Source organism: Bos grunniens, chromosome 14, assembly GCF_055505025.1.
Source record: "Bos grunniens cultivar Pamir isolate PY7600 chromosome 14, Bosgru_T2T1.0, whole genome shotgun sequence".
In the NCBI taxonomy this organism is placed as follows: Eukaryota; Metazoa; Chordata; class Mammalia; order Artiodactyla; family Bovidae; genus Bos; species Bos grunniens.
The window spans coordinates 71,172,073-71,192,772 of NC_141178.1; the positions used below are offsets into that span (position 1 = coordinate 71,172,073).

The 20,700-nt window shown below is 47.6% G+C and overlaps 1 protein-coding gene across 1 annotated transcript in view; it reads left to right on the top strand.

The window, feature by feature from the left end:
• The window catches only part of LOC147359662 (uncharacterized), a 223,481-nt gene extending 203,675 nt beyond the window's left edge, over positions 1-19,806 (top strand). Inside the window, exons 13-15 of the mRNA XM_086335656.1 lie at positions 5,834-6,251; positions 16,837-17,018; positions 19,206-19,806. The gene's annotated coding sequence lies outside the window, so the exon portion shown is untranslated. The remainder of the gene's footprint in view (positions 1-5,833; positions 6,252-16,836; positions 17,019-19,205) is intronic.
• The last annotated feature ends 894 nt before the right edge of the window (positions 19,807-20,700 follow it).

Here is a 20,700-nt window from a genome sequence, read left to right on the forward strand (position 1 = left end):
TCCAATGAGTCAGCTTTTCGCATCAGGTGGCCAAAGTTTTGGAGCTTCAGCTTCAGCATCAATCCTTCCAATGAATATTCAGGGTTCATTTCCTCAAGATTCTTCTCCAACACCACAGTTCTTTATGGTCCCACTCTCATATCCATACACAACTACTGGAAAACCATAGTGTTGACTCTACAGCCCTTTGTGAACAAAGTGATGTCTCTGCCTTTTAATTGAGTGGCTTAAAACAACACAGATTTAATTATCTTACAGTTCTATAGGTTAGAATCCAAGGTGGGTTCTACCACCAGGGAACACAGTGCTGGTTCCTTCTGTGGGCTTCTCCAGCTTCTAAAGGCTGCCTGCATCCCTAGGCTTGTGGCCCCTTCCTCCATCTATGAAGCCAGCTGCATGTCCTCTTTCCATGCCTTTCTTCCTTTCTCACATCTTTCTCTTCTGGCTCCCTCTTCCATTTTTAAGGACACTGCAAATTATATTGGGCTCACAGAAACAATCCAGGGTGATCTCACTGTCTTAAGGTGAGCACTTTAGCCATTTATTTCCATCTGCATCCTGAATTCCCCTTTGCCATGTAACCCAATATAGTCACAAATTTCAGGGATTCAGGCATGGGCATCTTTGGAGGACCACTATTCTGCCTATCAGAGCATGTCTGAGAATAGAGTCTTACATGCACTATATACTTGTATACACGTTGGTATTGATCAACCTTAGCTTCCTCAGCTGTGAGATGAGTAGACGTCCCATCTGATGTCCGCACAGATCCTCAGAAAATCTTTGTTTTCCTGGACACATTGCCTCCAGGAGACACATTTCATCCCTCAGTCTTGGATGGACCAGAGGCTGTGAAGAAGGGGGTGAGGTCAGTTTCCTAGCTGGCTTTGGAACAGACCAAAGGTTCTTTAGCATGATGACAGTGCTTCTGATTAATTATCGTAACGACGCTCCTTTGTTCTCACTATCAGACAGAGGAACCCCCTAGCACAGGGGACTGACCAACCGGCCAGCAGGGCTGGGATGGGCCAATCCAGAGGGGCCAGCCAGTATCTCCACATGACCAGCTGGTTCCGTCCTTCATTTGACGGATCCCTCTGATCTTGCTGCATACAATAGATTGCAGGGAAAAAGAAACTTCCTGGCCCGATTGATACCAATGTGAAGGAAGCAGCTGCCTTTGGTGGGGGCAAGGAAACAAAATCCAGTGACATTGATAACTTCTCACCAGCCTGCATTAATTGAGGAACTGCTGAGTGACTGTAAGACACGTCCAGTAGTGTGGGGGGGTGTGAATTCCTACAAAGGTGAGTTAGAATCCAGCATGGGAGCAGAGTGGTATTACCAGTAGGAGGGAAAGAGCCTGGGTTTGGGAGTTCCTGGGGTTTGGAGGTTTCATCAGTGACTTTCTGTGTTACTATGAGGTCACCGACACCCTCTGTCCCTCGTTTGCTTATGGTGGTGAAGCGGAGTTCGCTGGCTTTGTCCCTCCAAGTCAAAAGTAAATGCTATGGCAATGACCAGTGCTTAAGACGAAGCTAAAGAGAAGCATGAGAAGAGGTTGATAGTTCTTTGGACCTCACCAAGCTTACCTGGGGAAATGAGGCCAGAGAGGTGAAGAGTGGTCTGAGATCACACAGTCAGTAGCGAGTACAGCCAGGCGCTGGAACCAGCCATGGTTTCCTCCCTCCTTTTAAGTGGACATTCATGCTGCCACCTTGTTCCTCTTACCTGTTGACTGAAGCAGAGGCTCCATTTCAGCCATGCCTGCTGGCCTTACACTCTAGTCTTAGTTGCCAGCCAGTGGCTTTAGGGGGGCTGGTACCTTCTTGCTTTAGGCACCGCATGGTTCACTCTGAAGGGCTCTGACTGCCAGTGTCGTTCTTTTTGCTGACTGTGAGATTCATGATGGTAAATCATGACTGTGGGCCAGGAAAGTTGGGTTCAGGTTTGCAGGGCAAACTGATCCAGAGCGGGGAAAATGCAATTTGAGCGTTACTTTTCTGTATCAGCTTGGCTAGGCTATGGAGTGTGCGTGTGTGTGTGTGTGTGTGTGTGTGTGTACACACAGGCGGGAGACATTGACTCCAGCTTTCAATGGAGAAACAGCATAGAAGTACAGAAATGAGAGGAATTCGGGGCAGACGCCAGTGGTCACAGTCTCCACCCGGGAGCAAGGCGCCCGCTTCAGCCTCTCCTCTGCTTAGCCTCTTAGTTATCGGTCCTACGGTAGCGAGGGTGCACAGGGACTCTGCAATCAGTCTGCCTTGTTTCAAATCCTGCCTCTACCATGGACTGGTCTTGTAATCTTAGGCAAGTTTCATATTCTCTCCATGCCTCAGACTCTTCCTCAGGAAAATGGGCTATTAGTGCTAGAGTAGAGATGTTTGAGGATCAACTGAAATAGTAATCCTCAAACACATAATGTGTGTGTACCTATACCTGTGTATGCATGCATGTATGTATACACGTGTGTATCCACTTGCACATGTATGTAAGTGTGAATATGTGTATACAGGTTTGTATGTGTGCATGCATGTGTATATACACATGACTTTATACATATATATGTACACACGTATGTGGTTTTATGCATGTATACATGCCTGTACTGTGCTAAGTTGCTTCAGGACTGTAGCCCACCAGCCTCCTCTGTCCATGGGATTCTCTAGGCAAGAATACTGGAATGGGTTGCCATGCCCTCCTCCAGTGGATCTTCCCGACCTAGGGATTAAAGTCACAACTCTTATGTCTCCTGCATTGGCAGGAAGGTTCTTTACCACCAGCGCCATCTGGGAAACTCATATACATGTATATGTACACAGATCACGTGGTTTTATGCATGTATACATGTATATGTCGGAGAAGGCAATGGCACCCCACTCCAGTACTCTTGCCTGGAAAATCCCATGGGCGGAGGAGCCTGGTAGGCTGCAGTCCATGGGGTCGTGAAGAGTCGGACATGACTGAGCGACTTTGCTTTTCATTTTCATGCATTGGAGAAGGAAATGGCAACCCACTCCAGTGTTCTTGCCTGGAGAATCCCAGGGACGGGGCAGCCTGGTGGGCTGCCATCTATGGGGTCGCACAGAGTCGGACACAACTGAAGTGACTTAGCAACAGCAACTTAGCAACATGTATATGTAGATATGAAAACATATCGTGTGTAGGTGTATGTGTATATATGGTTATGTGTGTGTGTGTGTGTGTACACACAGGCGGGAGACATTGCCTCCATGCCTCAGACTCTTGGTTATGTATAACCATATATACACATATACATATATATACACATGTACATATATATATATATACACACACACACACACACATATATATATAACAGTGCAGAGTTCATATGACTATTTCCCTGTTTATGTTTGTAGCCTGCAGAGGTGTCCCGGCCTGCCTTGCCCTGGGTCCAGTCCCAGAATTGTAAAACTGGTCCTGAGAGCTGGTGCCCAGCTGGGTCTTGAACCGAGGCCTTCTGAGGCCAACGCCTGGCTCTTCTGCACTGCGGGAGCGATTCCCAAGCCTGTCCTTGGAAAGTGTCAGAAGTATCCATGAGGCCTGGTAAAATATGGATTATTCGCAGACTCCACCCCAGGCCTCCGGAGACCAAGAAGTAGACCCAGACTGGGAATATTTAACCAGTCGCCCTTGGTGACTTTGATGGAAACCCACCGTGTGCACTCTGCTCCTGGCTGGACTCCCAGCTGCCCCGTGCCACCTCCGATGGAGCCATCTTCACTCTCCAGTGAAGACGTGTCCCTTCTTCTTCCCCAAGAAAAGCCTAGTGCATTCTGCTCATGTACAACCGGGCTCTCAGAGAGATGCAGAGCACAGGGCCAGCCTCAAATTTGGATTTGCAGTCTAATTTAGTTTTCCCACATCACTGACAGAGACACGCTATCCTGGTCTCACCTTTCCCAGGCTGAGCTGAGGTCAGCCTTAGCTCTGGGTGGCCAGACCACCCCGGGCCTCCTTCCCTTTCATGATGAGCTGATTTTCTTCAAGATTCAGCTTCTGGGTGATAAGACCCCATTGCTTTCTGAGTCTCCCCCCAAATTAAAAAACAACTGCCATTTATTGAGCATCTATGCTATCTAAATGCATTGCTCTAAATAATTACCCTGTGGGAAAGATATTATTATCCTGAAGCTAGGAGATAATAAATAATCTACAAAAGGGCACAGAGCCCATGTTCAAAACCCTGTTCATCTATCTGGAAAGGCCTTTTTTTTCACTATCCCAGAGGTGAGTTACAGAAGATTTATTTTCAAGGCAATAGGTCCTAAATATTTCCCTTTAACATGTGAACAAAACCTCGCAGATAATTTTTTTCCCCTAATTTAACATTCACAGACTGTCCTTGGGATTCCAAACACATTCCAAAAGTCAGACGCTGCCCAAGTTGGAAGGCACACTAGGCGTGAGCTGGCTGGGGCCGCTGACTTGGAATCAGGCTGCTCACTGCCTTGCTCTGTTCAGTCTTTCAGTCGTAAACTTGTTTTCTTCCCCACACATTGGCATCCATCACGATTTAAATTCTAGGTTGTCAGTCCTCATAGGGAGGGGTTCAGATCTTGGCATTAAGCCCCCTCCATCATGTGTACAAAGCTATGTTATTATGGAGCCCTTAGCTGATCTTTGTGGCCACCTGGAGAGGTCACCCACTTTGCAGATGAGGAAAACAGAGGCCCTCATGGTAGAGACATCAGGCTAGTTTTAAGTCCAAATGCTAGTCTTATCACAGCTATTGGGACTCTTTCGGTTTTCTAGATCTTTAGGGCTGAGTTTGTGAGGTGTAATTGAGTCTGCATTCAAAGTATGGGAAAAGATCATTCCTGTTTTCGTAAGCTGGAGGCCTCTCTGCAAATATCATAGAACATATGACCACTGACTGCACTGATGTGTTTACCTAACTAGCTTCCTCATGAAACAGGAGCTCTGTCTGCTTCATCCCCCTCCATCTCCCAGCGGGTAACCCAGGCTCATGGTGGACTCTTCCTAAGGATGCACCAGATAAATTACATGAAGAGTGATTCCTACCAATCAAACCACTTTGGGAGAATTGCACTCCTGTCTGGGCACCAGCTGGCCTTCATTTCTCATTACAAAGCACAAGATATCTTCTCCAGAAAAATACACAAACGCAGACAAACACAGGGGAGAAGCTAAGAATACTTATCACTCAAAGGTGACTATTAAATGAACTAAAGCATATGCATGTGTGTGTGTGTGTGTGTATACTTGTAATAGTACAGCAGTCTACACATCAGCTCGTAAATAGCTATCGTACTAAATACATGATAAATATCTTCCCACACGTGCACTTCTTCATCACCGTTTGACTCTTGGGACACCCAGCTTCACTGTTGTTCAGACATAAGTGGCAAAGCCCCTCCAGTGTTTCTTAAGCATCTGGGGCAGACACGTGAATTCAACTTTTGCACTGCTATGAACAGTGCTTCGGGCTTCCCCGGAGGCTCAGGGGTAAAGAATCCACCTGCAATGCAGGAACCACAGGAGACGTGAGTTCGATCCCTGGGTTGGGAAGATCCCCTGGAGGAGGGCATGGCAACCCACTCCAGTATTCTTGCCTGGAGAATCTCATGGACGGAAGAGCCTGGCCAGCTATAGTCCATAGGGTCACAGAGTCGGACATGACTGATGTGACTTAGCACACACGCACATCAGTGCTTCAGTGAATATTCTCATCGCTAAATCTTTGCAACTGCAGTTTCCCATTTTATTAAGATGCATTCCCATAAAATACAATGACTGAAACAAGGACTCTTGAGGTTGTTTAACTTGTCACATTCTCCTTCAGGGCGTTTGGATGTTTATTCTTCGGCCACCATGTGTGAGACCACCGTGTCCTGAGCCGTCCACAGCAGGACCTTCTTCTCTCGGCACTTGGCACAGCACCAGTCACCTGGCTCAGCCCACGTGCCCCTTTCTCAGAGGCCCTCCCTCCCAGTGGATTGCGCCATGCTCTTCCTCCCTCCAGCCCGTGGTTTCTGCAGCACACATCTCCAACCAATGAAATCATGATTTGTGGCATTTGGAGCCGAGCCTGCGTGGATCTGGTTCCCTGTTGTGTCCTGGCAGCCGGCACGATGTTTTATTATGGTCAGAAGCAAAGGCTCGAGTCGGAAGGACCAGGTTTTACTGTGACCCTGCTGTTTTGCTCAGCAAAATCTTCAATCTCAGCTGAGTTACCGCGTGACCCACCTTGTGCAAAGATGGTGAGGTTTAAATGAGACACGGCGTGTAGCTTAGTATTGGGTCTTTTGTGAGCAGTTCTTTCACTTGGCCTGATGGTCTCAAGGTTCATCCACGTCATTTCTTCTCTTCTATCTGTATGTAATTCCTTGTGATGCCCAGTGTTTCATTGTGTGGATATATATATATAAACATTTTGCTCATTGGTCAGTTGATGGACACTGAATCTGTCCATTTTTGAGTTATTATGAATAATGCTGCTCTGATGTACAAGGTTCTGGTGGATGTAGGTGTTCATCTTTCTTGAGTTTGTATACTTAAGCGGGGAGTTTCTGGGTCATACGGTGTCTCTCTAGGTAACCTTTTGAGGAACTGCCAGATTGTTTTCCGAAGCACCTGTATGCAACAGTTTTTCATTCCCACCAGACCTGCCTCTTCTTGCTCATCATTCATGCTCAACTTTAAACGTCGTATGATTTCTTTTATATGAATTTTTGGAGCACACAGAGTTAATTGGTGGTGCTAGAAATCAGTGCCATGGTTGCCTCTGGGAACAGGGCAGAGGGTGTTTTCTGGGTGAGGGAGATGTTTTGTGTCTTGGTGGTTTAGTGTGTTTGGTATGTGCATTTGTCAGAACTCATCAAACTGTTCCTTTCAGATCTGGACCTTTCACTGAGTGTTAATTATGCCTAAATTGAAAAAAAACCTAAACTAAAAATGGGGGGAAAAAACCAACTAGATGGAGGGGGAAAAAGAAAAAAATACACAAATTATCTCATGACCTGACTTACCTTACCCACCTTCTCCTGGACAGAGGGCCTGTGCCTAGCAGGCAAGGCCAAGTGTAAAGGGCTCTTAATGGATGTGATTAACTATGTCTCAATAGGGAGCCTCGTTAACATCAGCAGGTGGGGGTGGGGAGGTGGGGTGAGGGGTGATGAGAGGTTATTTTTCACTCTCCCAACTAGGGGATGGCAAGAAGTGAGGGGGGGAGTGGCGTTTGGAGAGCTGTTCCCTGCCGTAGGTGAAGGGGGCAGCCAGAGAGCCCGACTCAAGCTCTTTTGCATAAGACAGCTGCAATTCCCTGGCGTTAAAATACTTTTAATTTTTTGGATCATTTTCTTGGTTGCTGCAAAAACCTATGCTCCATTTCCATCCACAGGGAGGAAGAAACCAAACTGATTTGCTGGGTTTGTTTTTTTTTGTTTGTTTGTTTCTTTTTGGTATGTTCTCTAAGGCTGCATCATTCAGCAAAACAAAGGATTTAGACAGAACACTCTTTAATCCTTCCTAAATGCATTCGTGGCTGATGAACAGACAATAGGAAGCAAGCAACAGAGAAATGAAAGGCTTTATCTCTCCCTCTTAGAATCTGCAAAGAAATATGGATTGACCTAAATGCACAGAAGATTAGGATTGGATAGGCATTACTAATTACCCATGGAAAAAATCAGCATTGTAACATTGTTGATAAAATTGCAAAAATCATATCATTTTATTTGTAGGCTAGAAAAAAATATGTATTTGATGGAAAGAAAAAACTAGAAGTATAAACAAACACCACCGTTATTTGGGGGGAGAGATGTGATTACTTGCTTTTTTTTTTTTGTATTGCTTATCTGTTAATTATTTTTTCCCAATGACCACATATTATTTGTGAATTAAATTGTTAAGGAATTACTTTTAGTTTTCTCACTGACTAGAGAGATCAGTTTCCTCTCTCTAAAATAGATCCTCTTTTTCCCTCTCCGCCATGCTTACAGCTTAAGATTTTTAAGGCAGCACTGCATAAAGTATTGAACATGAACTCTGGGGTTAGCCAGGTCGGAGTTCAGTCTTACAGGATGGTGGCTAAGTCACACATCTTTTCTGTGTCTTGGTTTTCTTCATCACGAGAATGGAACTGATAGTACTCTCCCCGGTCAATTGATGTGAAACATACATGGGAAAATCCCAACATAGTACTTGGTCCTTCCTATCTGCTCACTCCTTTGCCAACCCTTGATAGCCTAGCATCTTCCTGATGCCTTGGAAACTAGCATTCCACATTATAATCCAGATGACCTCTGACAACTGGGCTACATCTCTAATTACTGCAGGAACTTGCAGACACCTGCAAATAACATCTGGGGTGTGTATATGTTCATGCATGGGCTTCCCTGGTGGTTCAGTGGTAGAGAATCCACCTGCCAATGCAGGAGTTCGATCCTTGGGTCGGAAAGATCGACCCTGGAGAAGGACATGGCACTCATTCTAGTATTCTTGCCTGGAAAATCCCAAGGTCAGAGGAGCCTGGTGGGCTACATAGTCCACGGGGTCACAAAAGAGTCAGACATGACTTATCAACTGAACAACAACCACATGTTCATGCTCACATGCAAGCATGTATATAAAAACTGGTACATATGGCTTGGCATTAAACAAAACCTCCCTCTCCATGGATGAGCTAAGACCGCTCGCTGCTGGAGCTCGTATCTGTCACCAATCAAAGGCAGCACCAATTGCAGCAAACATCTGGGTGCCAGCACTATATATATGTCCTTTTGTAGTATCAGTCCCCGGTAGCGGTGGTTTCGGTCTTCAAGTCTCACACTCCATATGTTTGAAACGTTCTCTTCCCGCAAACGAAAGCGGATGTAGACCCAGGCCATGTGAGTGTGAGTATCCCCCTCAGGAAGGGGCTTGGCACTGGGTGAGTCAGGGTTTTGCAAAGCGTGTTTACACGCAGAATGCACGTGGGCAGAAGCAGTGTGCACACATGCAAAGCAGGAGCCACTGAGCTGTCATCTCTGTTTCACCTCTCCTTCTTTGGGCCCTTTATAACCCTGCTTCGTCCTCCAGAATTGGCTACCCTAGGTTCTTTTCTCAGCTGCTTTTTATGGCAGTGGTTTTCAAACTTTAGTTTGCAAATGATCACCTGAGAATCTTGCTAAAATACAGATTCCTAGGCTCCTCCACCCAATTTTCTGATTCAGTGGCTGGTAAGGGGAGGAGGGAGTTAATGCCCGGAAACGGGCATTTTCACCAAACACCTCAGATAAGTCCTTTTGACTAGGAAGGCTCTACCAGCAGAGTACCTGGGACCTCTCAGAATTCTGGGGCCCCACAAGCAAGTTAGAAAACTTATATGTTGGTACAATGACTAGTCTCAAAATATGAAAACGAAACTGCAAAACTGAAATAACATTACATGTTAATATGTAACTTTATAGCAACTTATCGAGTTCTACTCAGCTTTTGCAGTTATATGGGAATTTTTTTTTCAGGGGGATCTGGGTAGGTTTAATATATTTGACAAAATGTATGCTAGGCCCTCAAAAGCCATGAAAAAGCTCCAGTCCCATCGACATCGCTCTCCAAAGTGTAACCCTAGGTGATTTCTTATTCCTAGCATTTTTATTCTTGAAGGACCCTTAGAAATGTTCGTCTTCGCTGGTCAGGTTTTATCACCAGGGAGACTGAAGCCTAGGGGAAGAATGACGCAGCCATGGTCACATAGCAAGTTTCTTGAATTATCCAAACCAGAGCCAGCCTTCACAACTCACATGCGTGTGTACAAGTGTGCACGAACTTGTGACATCTCCTGGGGGTCTCTTCCTCCTGTCTCTTTCACTGTGGCCTCTCTTCCCTTCGTTCTTGTCCTCAGGCCAGTCTGATGCCCAGTCCCGAGCCCTGAAGGGAGGGGAGGAAGGGAGCGAGAGTCTCAAGGCTGAAACTGCTAACAAGAGACATTACACATGGTAAGGCCAGTCTTCAGCATAATCCCCACAGAGGAAGAAGGGCTTCATCACTCCCTGAAGCTGAGGCATGAGGAAGAGCTGGCAGACTTCCCTTAACCCCCATGAGTGACTCTATGCTGGGTATCCTATGCAGCGGGAGCAGCTGTATAAACCTGACTCAGCCCCAGCCCTCGGGGGACTTCCATTCATTCTTTCATCCATTCATTCCCCAGATAACCTGCTGAGCACCCTGCTCGGTGCCGGCACTCTGAACAAGGCAGATGTGGGGCTTCGATCCTAGTTGGAGAGACAGGCAGTTAGCAAGGTGACGGATCCACATACGCACCAAACATTTCAGCAAGACATTTTCTTTTAGGAAGATAATAAAAGAAGCTAATGAGAAGGGGGTGACAGGTCAGATCTCTGCCTGGCAGCTCCTGTCGCCCTGGATGGATCGGTAGGGGGCTGCCAGGGGCCTCAATCAGCAGAAAATTCTGTGGTCCCACCTGGGGTCACAGCGACAGTGTGCGGGAGGGTGACGGCGGCCGTGCTGGCAGATGGGAAGGGAAGGTCGGGTCCCCTGTGTCTCAGTCCCTGCTGTGACTTCTGTGGGGGTTACTCTAAATAACTGGGTTCTTTCCCTTGTCCTCCCTGAGGGCTACCCCAGGCCCGTCCCTCCAAAAACTTTTCTCATCAGCTACACGGCGATCCATGGTCCTCACCCGCTCTTTCCCAGAACTGGTTCCTCTGCCTGGCTTTCAAGGTCCTCAAAATTCTGGCCCCAACACACCCTCCCAGGACTCCCTGACCTTTTCTTTCTGTTCCAGCCTCCACTGGCTCTTCACCGACCCCTAATATGCAGCGCCCCTCCCCCATCCAGCTCCTCCCCCACTCCCCTACCCTATGACCCTCCTTCCCATCTGGGTTCTCAGAGGACTTCCCTTTGCAGCCCACAGGGACCTGCTTTCTTGCACCCAAACCATATGGTACCCACACACCATCCATCTTCCACTGTCTTGTCTTATTATCTCTCACTCCCTTCCCCCATGGTTATCTGAAATTCCTCATGTCAAAGCTTTGACTCCCTACCTACATTCAACAGTCAAAGAATGGCCTTGGTGTTGCAGTTCCTCACCCCAGTGTCTTGGCGGTAACAAGCACTTGAGAAATAAGTGCTTGAAGAATTGGATTGGTGGTGCAGGGGTCGGGAGTAGAAGGGGAGAAGCCAGAGCAAGACCATCTAAGGACCTCTCCCTCTGTCCTCGCTCTCCCCTCTCCCAGACCAGACTCTCCTGCCGTGGCTGGCACAGTCCAAATGTTTCTGTCCACTCCCTGAAATGCTGAGCTTCTAACCAAAAGGTCATTGTTGAAGCAGTCCAGCTCAAGCCATCTCTGTTACAGACCCTGGGACCAGAGAAGCACAGGCTGTCTGGGCAGGGTGGGAACAGGCATCGAATCAGCTCTCAGAGGCAAGGGGATTCTTCCCAGGGGAACTGATGATGAAGCTGGGCCAGGAAGGAAGTGTGGGAATTAGCCTGATTCGAGGGCAGAGGAGTGCTCCACGGACTTCCCAGTCTGCAAAGAAGCCTGCGTGCTGGGGAGATGGAGTCAGGGGTGAGCAGGAGCCACCAGGGAGGCTAAAAAAATTCTAAAGAATGCCCAGAACCCCAGAGCCAGAGTGCATAGCACTCCAGCTCTTACGGTCACTCCTCAAGTTCCCTCCACCCCTCCAGTGTGTGCAGACATTTTATGATGGAGTCACATTCTCAGTGGTTGTAGGACTTTTACTTTTTAAGATTTTTTAAAATGTGGACCATTTTTAAAATCTTTGTTGAATTTGCCACAGTATTGCTTATTTTTTTTGGGGGGGGGGTGGTTTTTTAGCCAGGATGCATGTGGGATCTTAACTCCCTGACCAGGGAGTTAAGTGACCCACACACCCTCCCATGCCTTGGAGGGTGAAGTCTCAGCCACTGGACTGCCATGGAAATCCCAGATGTAGGGCTTTTTAAAGTGCAGTTTTTCATGCAAACGTTTCCATTTGTATCCCTCTGTTTTTCCTTCTTTCCTGGGTGACCTTGGGCTGCCGCTCCTCTGCCCCAACTTTCACACCATCCCCTCAGCCCACCTGAGTGAGGGCGGTCCCTTTATGTGGAGACAGATCTCCTAAGGCAGACAGATCTCATAAAAGGAAATACAGAGCATCAGTGAAGCTGGGAGGGAAAGTAAGGCTCACCAGAACAGTGTGACTGTGGCGACCCACCACCTGTAAGTCACCAGTCAGTCAGTTAGTTCAGTTGCTCAGTTGTGTCCGACTCTTTGTGACCCCATGGACTGCAGCATGCCAGGCTTCCGTGTCCATCACCAACTCCTGGAGCTTACTCAAACTCATGTCCATTGAGTCGGTGATGCCATCCAGCCATCTCATCCTCTGTCATCCCCTTCTCCTCCCGCCTTCAATCTTTCCCAGCATCAGGGTCTTTTCAAATGAGTTAGTTCTTCGCACCAAGTGGCCAAAGTATTGGAGTTTCAGCTTCAGCATCAGTCCTTCTAATGAATATTCAGGACTGATTTCCTTTAGGATTGGCTGGTTGGATCTCCTTGCAGTCCAAGGGACTCTCAAGAGTCTTCTCCAGCACCACAGTTCAAAAGTAAGTCACCAAGAGTTAGACTAACAGGATTTGAAATTTATTCTAAGAATTTTGGGGGAAACTGGCATGCGCTTCCGTGGTTTGTGGCAGCTTATATTGTTCTTTGGGGAAAACCAGTTGCCAGGAGTTATCAAACCATCACTTCAACCTTGTGTCCCAGTTTGGGAAATGTATTTCAAAGACATGTTCCAGGAGGAGAGAAGGCGGTGGTGTGCAGGAAGGGATTTTGTACAGCCAGACACACTTAGGGGCAAAACTGGAAACAAAATGGTGCTGGGGGGGTATACATGGTATTTCTGGGCCACCAGATCTTTCCCAGAAGTCTGAGGGATCACGGTGGAGAAGAGGGGACCACCTTAAGGGCAGCAACGGCAGTCTGAGATGTGGCAGTCACATACAGCATCGTGTCTTTCCTGTGATTGGGGAAGTTATATAGATAGAGCAGCTCTTCTCTAGGAGATTCTCAGACTCCCACTCCTGCCAGTGTGTTTGCCGTGTTCTGTTCTGATCAGGTATCTGTTTCTCATTTTGACAAACAGGATTCTGTTATAGGTCTCCCTCTGTTTTCCTTTTTACTCAGAGCCGTCTTCTTTTTTTAGCTCCACTCCTGCTGGCCTGTGCGTGCTGAGCTCATGTGAGGGGCAGTGTCCACCCTCCCCTGACTGCAGGCCCTGCCTTATTTACTTCCTTCATCCCTGCTGACACACTTCAGGGAGAAGCCCAGCCAAGTTCTGTGCCCGCATGGCCTGTGGGAGAATCTCTCTGATACGGACCCAGGGCTGGGGGCGGGTGGGGTGGGGGTGAGTCACTGTGCTGCTCATTTCATTTCACAAGCACCGCCAGATTGTTTTCCAGAATGACTACCTGTTTGTGCTTCCACTGCTGGTGCTCAGGGGTTTCTGTTTCCCCATGTTTCCCTCATCCCCCTGACTCCCGCTCCCGCCTGCCCCAGCACCTGGTGTGTGGTCAGGTGTGTCAAAAAGAGGCATTTGATAGCTCAGCTCATCAGGGTACTGGGTTCGCTTCTCTGAGCCGCCCTTTTCTGCTGCAGTCGGCACCTGGTCATGACAGCATCCAGAGCAGGAAGCATGGCAGGCAGGATGAGGGGGGTCTTCTTAGGGCAAACTATCTGTTTTCTGTTAGGAAGAAGAATTCCCCAGAAATCCCTAGTCTACTTCCCCTTGTGTCTTATTGGCCAGCTGGGGCCAGTTTGTCCTCCTAAGCCAGCCTCTGACAGAGATTAGAGGATGGCCCTTTCCGTGGGTGTTGCTGCCTGCCCGGGACCCGAACAGAACGGAGCGTGTCCGCCCGAGGATGGAGAGAGCAGCGGACAATCACCCCGCTGTCCATAGAGGTTGCCATGCCAGGGCTCTAATTCCACCAGTTTTTTGAGATCACTTTGCCTCTTCCGTTTGAGGGATCTTCCCCGCCCCCGCCTCCCCCAAATCTGTGTGATGAACCATTTGTGGAGAATCTCAGAAGCACATGTCTGTTGCCTTGGGGTTAGAACTGTTGGTTCTGGAATCTGATGGTTCTTCCCACCAGGTGAATTGCAGACCTGGTCCCCTCCCCACCGTCCTGAGGCTGCCCCTACGTAGATCTCCATGTGAGCTCCCCACGAGAGAGTTCAGCACAGAGATTCACAGGCACGGTGCCCCTGTTCCTGCCTGTGCCTAGACTCCAAGGCAGAATGCCAGCTGGGGACAGGTGGGGAGGACACCTGTCCAGGAATAGTACCACAGCAGGCAGCAGCTTCCCCTTCCCACCCCCGCCGCCATCAACCATGTGCCTGCTGTAGTAATCCTGTGTTTTTGCCTAACCAAAGACATTAACTTCTAATCATTAACTTCTGTAACCTACTGAGCCCTTACTCTGGGCCAGGCAGCCCAGTAAGCATGTTATTTTTTATGATCTCATAACACAACCTCTGACAACTTCGTGAGAGCATTTGTGTGTGACGGTTGAAGCACAGGCTCCCATCAGACTGCCCATGGAACTCCAGGACTGACGCTTAATAGCTGTGTGAGCTTGGGCAGATGACTTAACCTTTCTGGGCCTCAGCTTTCTCCTGTGTACGCCAAGAACAATAATGGACGGTTACGAGCACTCAGTGAGCTGGTAAAGTGCTTAGAATAACGCTGGCTCAGAGTACGCACGTCGTTCACACTTGATAAATAGTTGTTGTTGTTGCCGTTTTTAAAAAATGAAGAAACCAGAGGCTCAAGAGATCCACTTACCAAACGTTGACAGCTGCAAGTACCAGGGACGCAACCCAAGAGTTCGTGATGTGAGAGCTGGCCTCTCATCCAATCAGCTAGACATCATCAGTAGTAGCCACGTGCCTCAAGGAGCAACGCCATCCTTGCTGTTCTTATCAACAGAATAAGTGCTCAGCTGAAGACTCAGTGATACTTCTTATGAAGAAATTACTTCCAGCCACCAACCATAAAGACAGAGTGTCATGTGTCCAGCACCAGGCGATGTGTGGGTCTTTTGTGAAGGTGGCTGGGACACTGGAACATGGAAGAAAGGGTGTGCCCGGGGACAGCAAAAGTACAGCATTTAATTCCCGATCTCGCCACTGACCTCGCTGGGCCTCAGTCCTCATCTTTAGCTTCAGGTTTCTATTGTTCCTCCCAGTAAGGATTTACGAAGCACCTTTTAAGCTGAGCACGGCCAGTACTGCTTATTCTGCAATTAGGATGTTCCACGTTACCTTACATTTTGTTTCTTAGCTCAGTTCACACTCACACATTCACACAAAGTATAAGCGCTGTATCCCCGGACTCCACTTGAGTCCCTGGAGATCTCTGGAAACCAGGACTTACACATCTTCTGGGAGAGATCTTACCTTGCCTCACTGAGCCAAGTGGGCTGGAGTCAGGACCCTCTGGCATTTTTAGAGAAGAGGGTGTCTCTAGAGAGGAGGGTGTATCTGTGAGCTTGGGGACAAATAAACAAGGTAGTGCTCTGCCACATGGGACATTCCCTGCTTGAATTTCTCCAGATTTCTGAGCATTTTCAGACACAGGTATGCTGGGACCAAGTGCTCAGCCTCAACGAAGGATTACAGGCTAAGTGATGTGACTTTAAGCAAAAAAAACAACCTGAGAGGACTTTTAAACTTAACCCTACACAACAAGTGACTCAGTTATCTATTATTTTCAGTTATTTTCTTTTAAATTGAATGTCCCTTCCTCCCTTTCCTTTCCTTTTTTTCCCTTCTCTCTTCCCTTCCCTCCCCTCCTTGGAATACATTCACACCAATGAAAATTCAGATGGTCCAGAAGGACATGCAGTAAAAGTAAAGTGTCCACCGCAGGTTCCACTTCTCCAGGTAACAAATCTTCCTCCCAGAAGGCAGTCACTCTCAGAAGATTCCCGTTTGTCATTCTGGAGATGGTTTGTGCACATACAAGCACGATCCGAGTATGTATAGTGTTTCTTTCTTGACTGGATGTGGCCGTGTCTTATAGCAGAGGCCCCGTGATCTGTGGTTCATTCCACCCTCCCAAGGCCTCCACTCCCATTTGCTTGTTACCAGCTGTTTTCATCTTCTTTTCCATGCTCAAGGTCTATTTCCAGGCGTGTGTGATGACTCAGGGACATTTGTGATGACATGGCTCTGGACCCCGGAGTGGCCCAGCCAGGCTGATGGAGAATGCCCTGGTTTCAGGAGGGCCTGGGATCTGCCCCTATTTCCCCCCTGCTGACAGGAAGCAGGAAGACTGGACGGCAATCCAGGACAGGATCCAGAAGTGGTTCCCACCACAGGTGGTCCTCTGGGGAGCCCACTTCTCCCCCTTAAAGGACACTTTGTCTTGACTCAGGGCACCGAGTGCAGAATCACACACCTGAGAGGTGGCTGGGGCTATTGTTTCTCGAATGTGAGCCATGCATAAACTTCTAGGAGCCCTTGTTAAATGCAGATGCTGTGTCACTTAAGCCAAGTGGAGCTGATATTCTGCACCAATGATGAACTCCCAAGTGATGGTGATGCTCCTGGACCACGGCTGACCCATTCTGAGTAGCAAGGAAACACCCGATGCTCCTTCTCGCCTTTCTCCTCGACACACACTCCCCATCTATGGAGCGCTAGGTCACTTACACACGGATTCCGGCTCCATCACCCGTCAGCAGTTTAATGTACATTGACAACAGTCTGTCTTTCTCACCATCCAGTGAGGTGCACCAGCATAATCCTTTTTTGCTTTCTTTTTCTTTTTTTAACTTTTTAGATGAGAAAACTGCTCCTCAGAGATGTTAAACAACTTGGCAGAGGTCACACAGCTAGTAAGTGACAAAGACAAAAGTTCAAGGGTGAAGGTCGTTCCCAGTCATTGCAGCCCCCCATGAGCCCATAGATGAATGTGGTCCTCCTAGAATGGGACACTCTGCACTTAATGAACAGGTTCGGATGGTGAGTGTCAGTTTCTTTTCTCTCCCCTTCTTTATCTCCGAGATTTTGATTCTGGCTGCTTCTTTCCAGGAGACTAGCAGACATTTCATGTGGTGGGTGGTCCCCACAGTAACACTGACCCAGAGAGAAGTGAGTCCTTTTGCCTGGTGGCTAGAAGACACATGAAACTGGAAAAAGGAACCTAGAATATTACCACATTTAACTCACATTGGAGAGGACACCTTCCCTCTCATCCTCTCTTCCAAAACACCCAATAGCTTTTACTGGTCATGTGGTCCTTGCTGTGCATGCCTGCTTAGTCACTCAGTTGTGTCTGACTCTTTGTGACCCCATGGACTATAGCCCACAAAGCTCAGTCCATGGGATTCTCCAGGCAAGAATACTGGAGTGAATTGCCATTTCCTTCTCCAGGGGATCTTCCCGACCCAGGGATTGAACCCCTGTCTCCTGCATTGGCAGATGGATTCTTTATCATCTGAACCACTTGGGAAGCCCATGGTCACTGCTGAACTATCCTCATTTAATGCAGTTTGGACAGAATAGTTGGTCCAGAAATTTTCTTTCCAATTAAACTTCCTTGTTGAACCGCCTTGGTTTTGAAAGGATAAGGGTGACTAATTATACAGCAGTTGCTACGGGAGATATTTGCACTCAATTTCAGCTCTTAGGTGATTCAGATCAAACGCTTTCTCTTTTCCTCCCTGCAGCTATGTGCCACCATCTTCCTCTCACACAGCAGGCTTCTCATGAGTTATTTTTGGAGTTTCAAATCAAAACAGCAATTCTGGCGAATGGGAGAGCGAAGCAATGCTCTACCCGAGCAGAGTAAACCATATGTACTGATAAAGACAGCCAAAGACTCAGTGCCTGTAAAAGGCTTCCAAGCCATCTTCCTCCATGAAGGTTAAATTAGGGGGTAACTGCAAACTCTCCTTGGTGCTGTCATATTCCTTTGTGAATTCAGTTGAGGGACTTCCCCAGTGATCCAGTGATTAGGACTCTGCCTTCCAGTGCAGCGGATGAAGGTTCGGTCCCTGGTTAGGGACTAAGATCCCACATCCCATGGGGTGTGGCCAAAAAGTGAAAAAGACAGCTGAGATTCTTTTAAAATTACCAAAACTTTGTCCATTTGCAACGTGTTGTCCTGATTGTTTAGCTTTAAGATGGCAGGTCTTGGCAAAATTCACTTGAGGACTTCGCTTCAGCCGCTGGATCTGCCTTGAAACATGGAAATCACTTTATTTTCCCACTCTGCTCTCTTTCCTTCTTTCACCAGAGCACATAGAACATTCCTGAACATGTATGCCACACAGGCAGACCTCCCCCTTTACCCGTTACAGTAGAAGCGCCTCGGGGACAGGGGCTGTGTTTTTCATTTTGTTCTGTTCCTGGCACAAAGTTGCCGTTGAGAGAACTGAGTGAACAGATGATGTGCTGATTCCCTTCAGTTGCGTCCAACTCTTTGACCCTGTGGACTGTAGTCTGCCAGGATCCCCTGTCCATGGCATTCTCCAGGCAAGAATACTGGAGTGGGTTGCCATGCCCTCCTCCAGGGGATCTTACTAATCCAGGGATGGAACCCAGGTTTCCTGCAGCTTCTACACTGGCAGGCAGATTCTTTACTGCTGAGCCACTGGGGAAGCCCGAACAGATGATAGATGAATGAATACTAATCTATTTCCATTTTTCTCTCTCTCTCTTTTTTTCCCCCAATCAATCACTTATTACATAAATAGTAACTGAATGTTTTTTAGCTTGGGGAAAAAAGGCTGTCCAGATAAGGCTAATGTTTTTTCTTGATCACAGCCCCCAATTCTTGTTTCTGCGTCCTTTCTGCTTAGGTTATCAGTTTGGCACACATCCTTGCAGAGCTTTCCAGTGCATTTACACACGCATGCACACACACACACACACACACACAAACACACAGAGTCCTGTTTTTAATAAATAGATTTTTTTCTCAGCTTGCTTTCTCCTATGCAGCCATGTATCAAGGAGTGCTGTCCATGTCAGCTACCTTATTCTTGGCACTTGCTCTGTAGTTTTATTACATTTGTGTGGATATACTACCTTTTATTTGGACCAAGAGAATACACTCATTATCTGCTTTCATGCTCATTGCTGTTGAGGGTCCCTTCTCCTGTACACATTGACGGACTAACCATGTTCACTCCTGTCTCTTGGTAGCTACAATACATTTCAAGAGAATCAGCCACCTGCGTCCGAGATTACGCCAGACCTTTGGACAGAATCACGTGAGATGCTAAGGAGTGCCAGAGGAAACTGAACATCTGTGTCCGTAAGAAGCTGGGGAAGTGCATTTGGCCCTCAGAGTTCCACAGGACTGGATAGGGGGCGATGTTAGAGCCTGTGTCACCTCTGCCTGGAGCTGCTTGAGTTTCCTTGGGCAGGTCATTTCCTCTCGCTGTACCTTACTTTTCTCATCTGTATAGTGGGTTCAGTGAGCGTCCTTCAGCTCTTAGAGTCTGAATAACAGGGTTTAGATAGTACCACCAGATTGACATAAAGAATATATTAGCTTACATGCTGTTTTGTGTCAGAGTAGGAAAGGGGATATTTAAAACTATATTTAAATGTCTGTTTTAATTAACTAAATATATTTTATTTTATTTTATTTTAAAGATATTATACAATTTTAAAATAGAGATTTGTCCCAGAGCTCTTAAATGTCACAGTCTATGATTGTCCAGACATGTATCTCCTTTGGGTCTTCCTCTTCTTTCTTTTTACTTTATTATCCAATTAAAATGTATGTATTTGTTCCCTTTGCTTTGTGCGGTCTTTTCCTTCTGAACAAGGCAGGGTGGTGTTGGGGAAGGGGACTCTGGACCCCTGAGTTCCACCTCCAGGTTTGTCTGAGTTACAGCTGTGTGTCCTTGGACAAGTCCCTCACCTTTCTGAGTTTCCATCTGTTGAGAGTATGAGTTCCAGTTAGCCAGGTATCCACTTGACAAAAAGCCGAAAACTGTGTGGTTTCACCTGACATTTCTGAGCCCTATCACCTGCGGATAGATCATCTCGCGAACTGATGAGACATCCTAAGAGACCACCAAAACTCATGCAGTGGTCTCATTTCACATGAGAATCGTGCAGCTGCCCAGGCCTCTGGTAACACACACCGTCTTTCAGTGGGTTCCCAGGGAGGCCCCGAGAAGCTTCTGAGCTGCCATGATTCATCAGTAGTTTCCCCCCCGAGCCCTGAGGCTAGGTTGATAGTGTGTATTCCCCTACTTGGAGATGCCACAGCAGTCACAGGGGCTGAATCACCCTCAGCCATGCTACCCTGGGGGTCCCAGTAAGGTTTCTCACGTGGGCCAGAGCTCTGGCCGCTTGTGTTGGCATTACACGTTGGTCTGGAGAGAACAGGGCTTCTGCAGGTGAAAGGTCGGGTGAATGGGTGTGAAAGCTGCGTGGGAGCTGAGCCCACAAGGTCTCTGGTAGGTTGGTTTTCTTGTTCCCAGCATAGTTTTGCACCCCTTCTGTGAGCTTTCTGTTTCTGAACACCCCTTGGGCCAAGCACTCCCTGATTGAGCAGGTCTGTGGGGAGAGAGTCCAGTCTGATGCTCTTCTCCTACCTGCACACCTTTGCTTCCTGCCCTGCTGGGTTTTCTCTGAGAAGACTTCACTCAGGTGCTCAACCCTCACTACCTTCCTTCCCTTT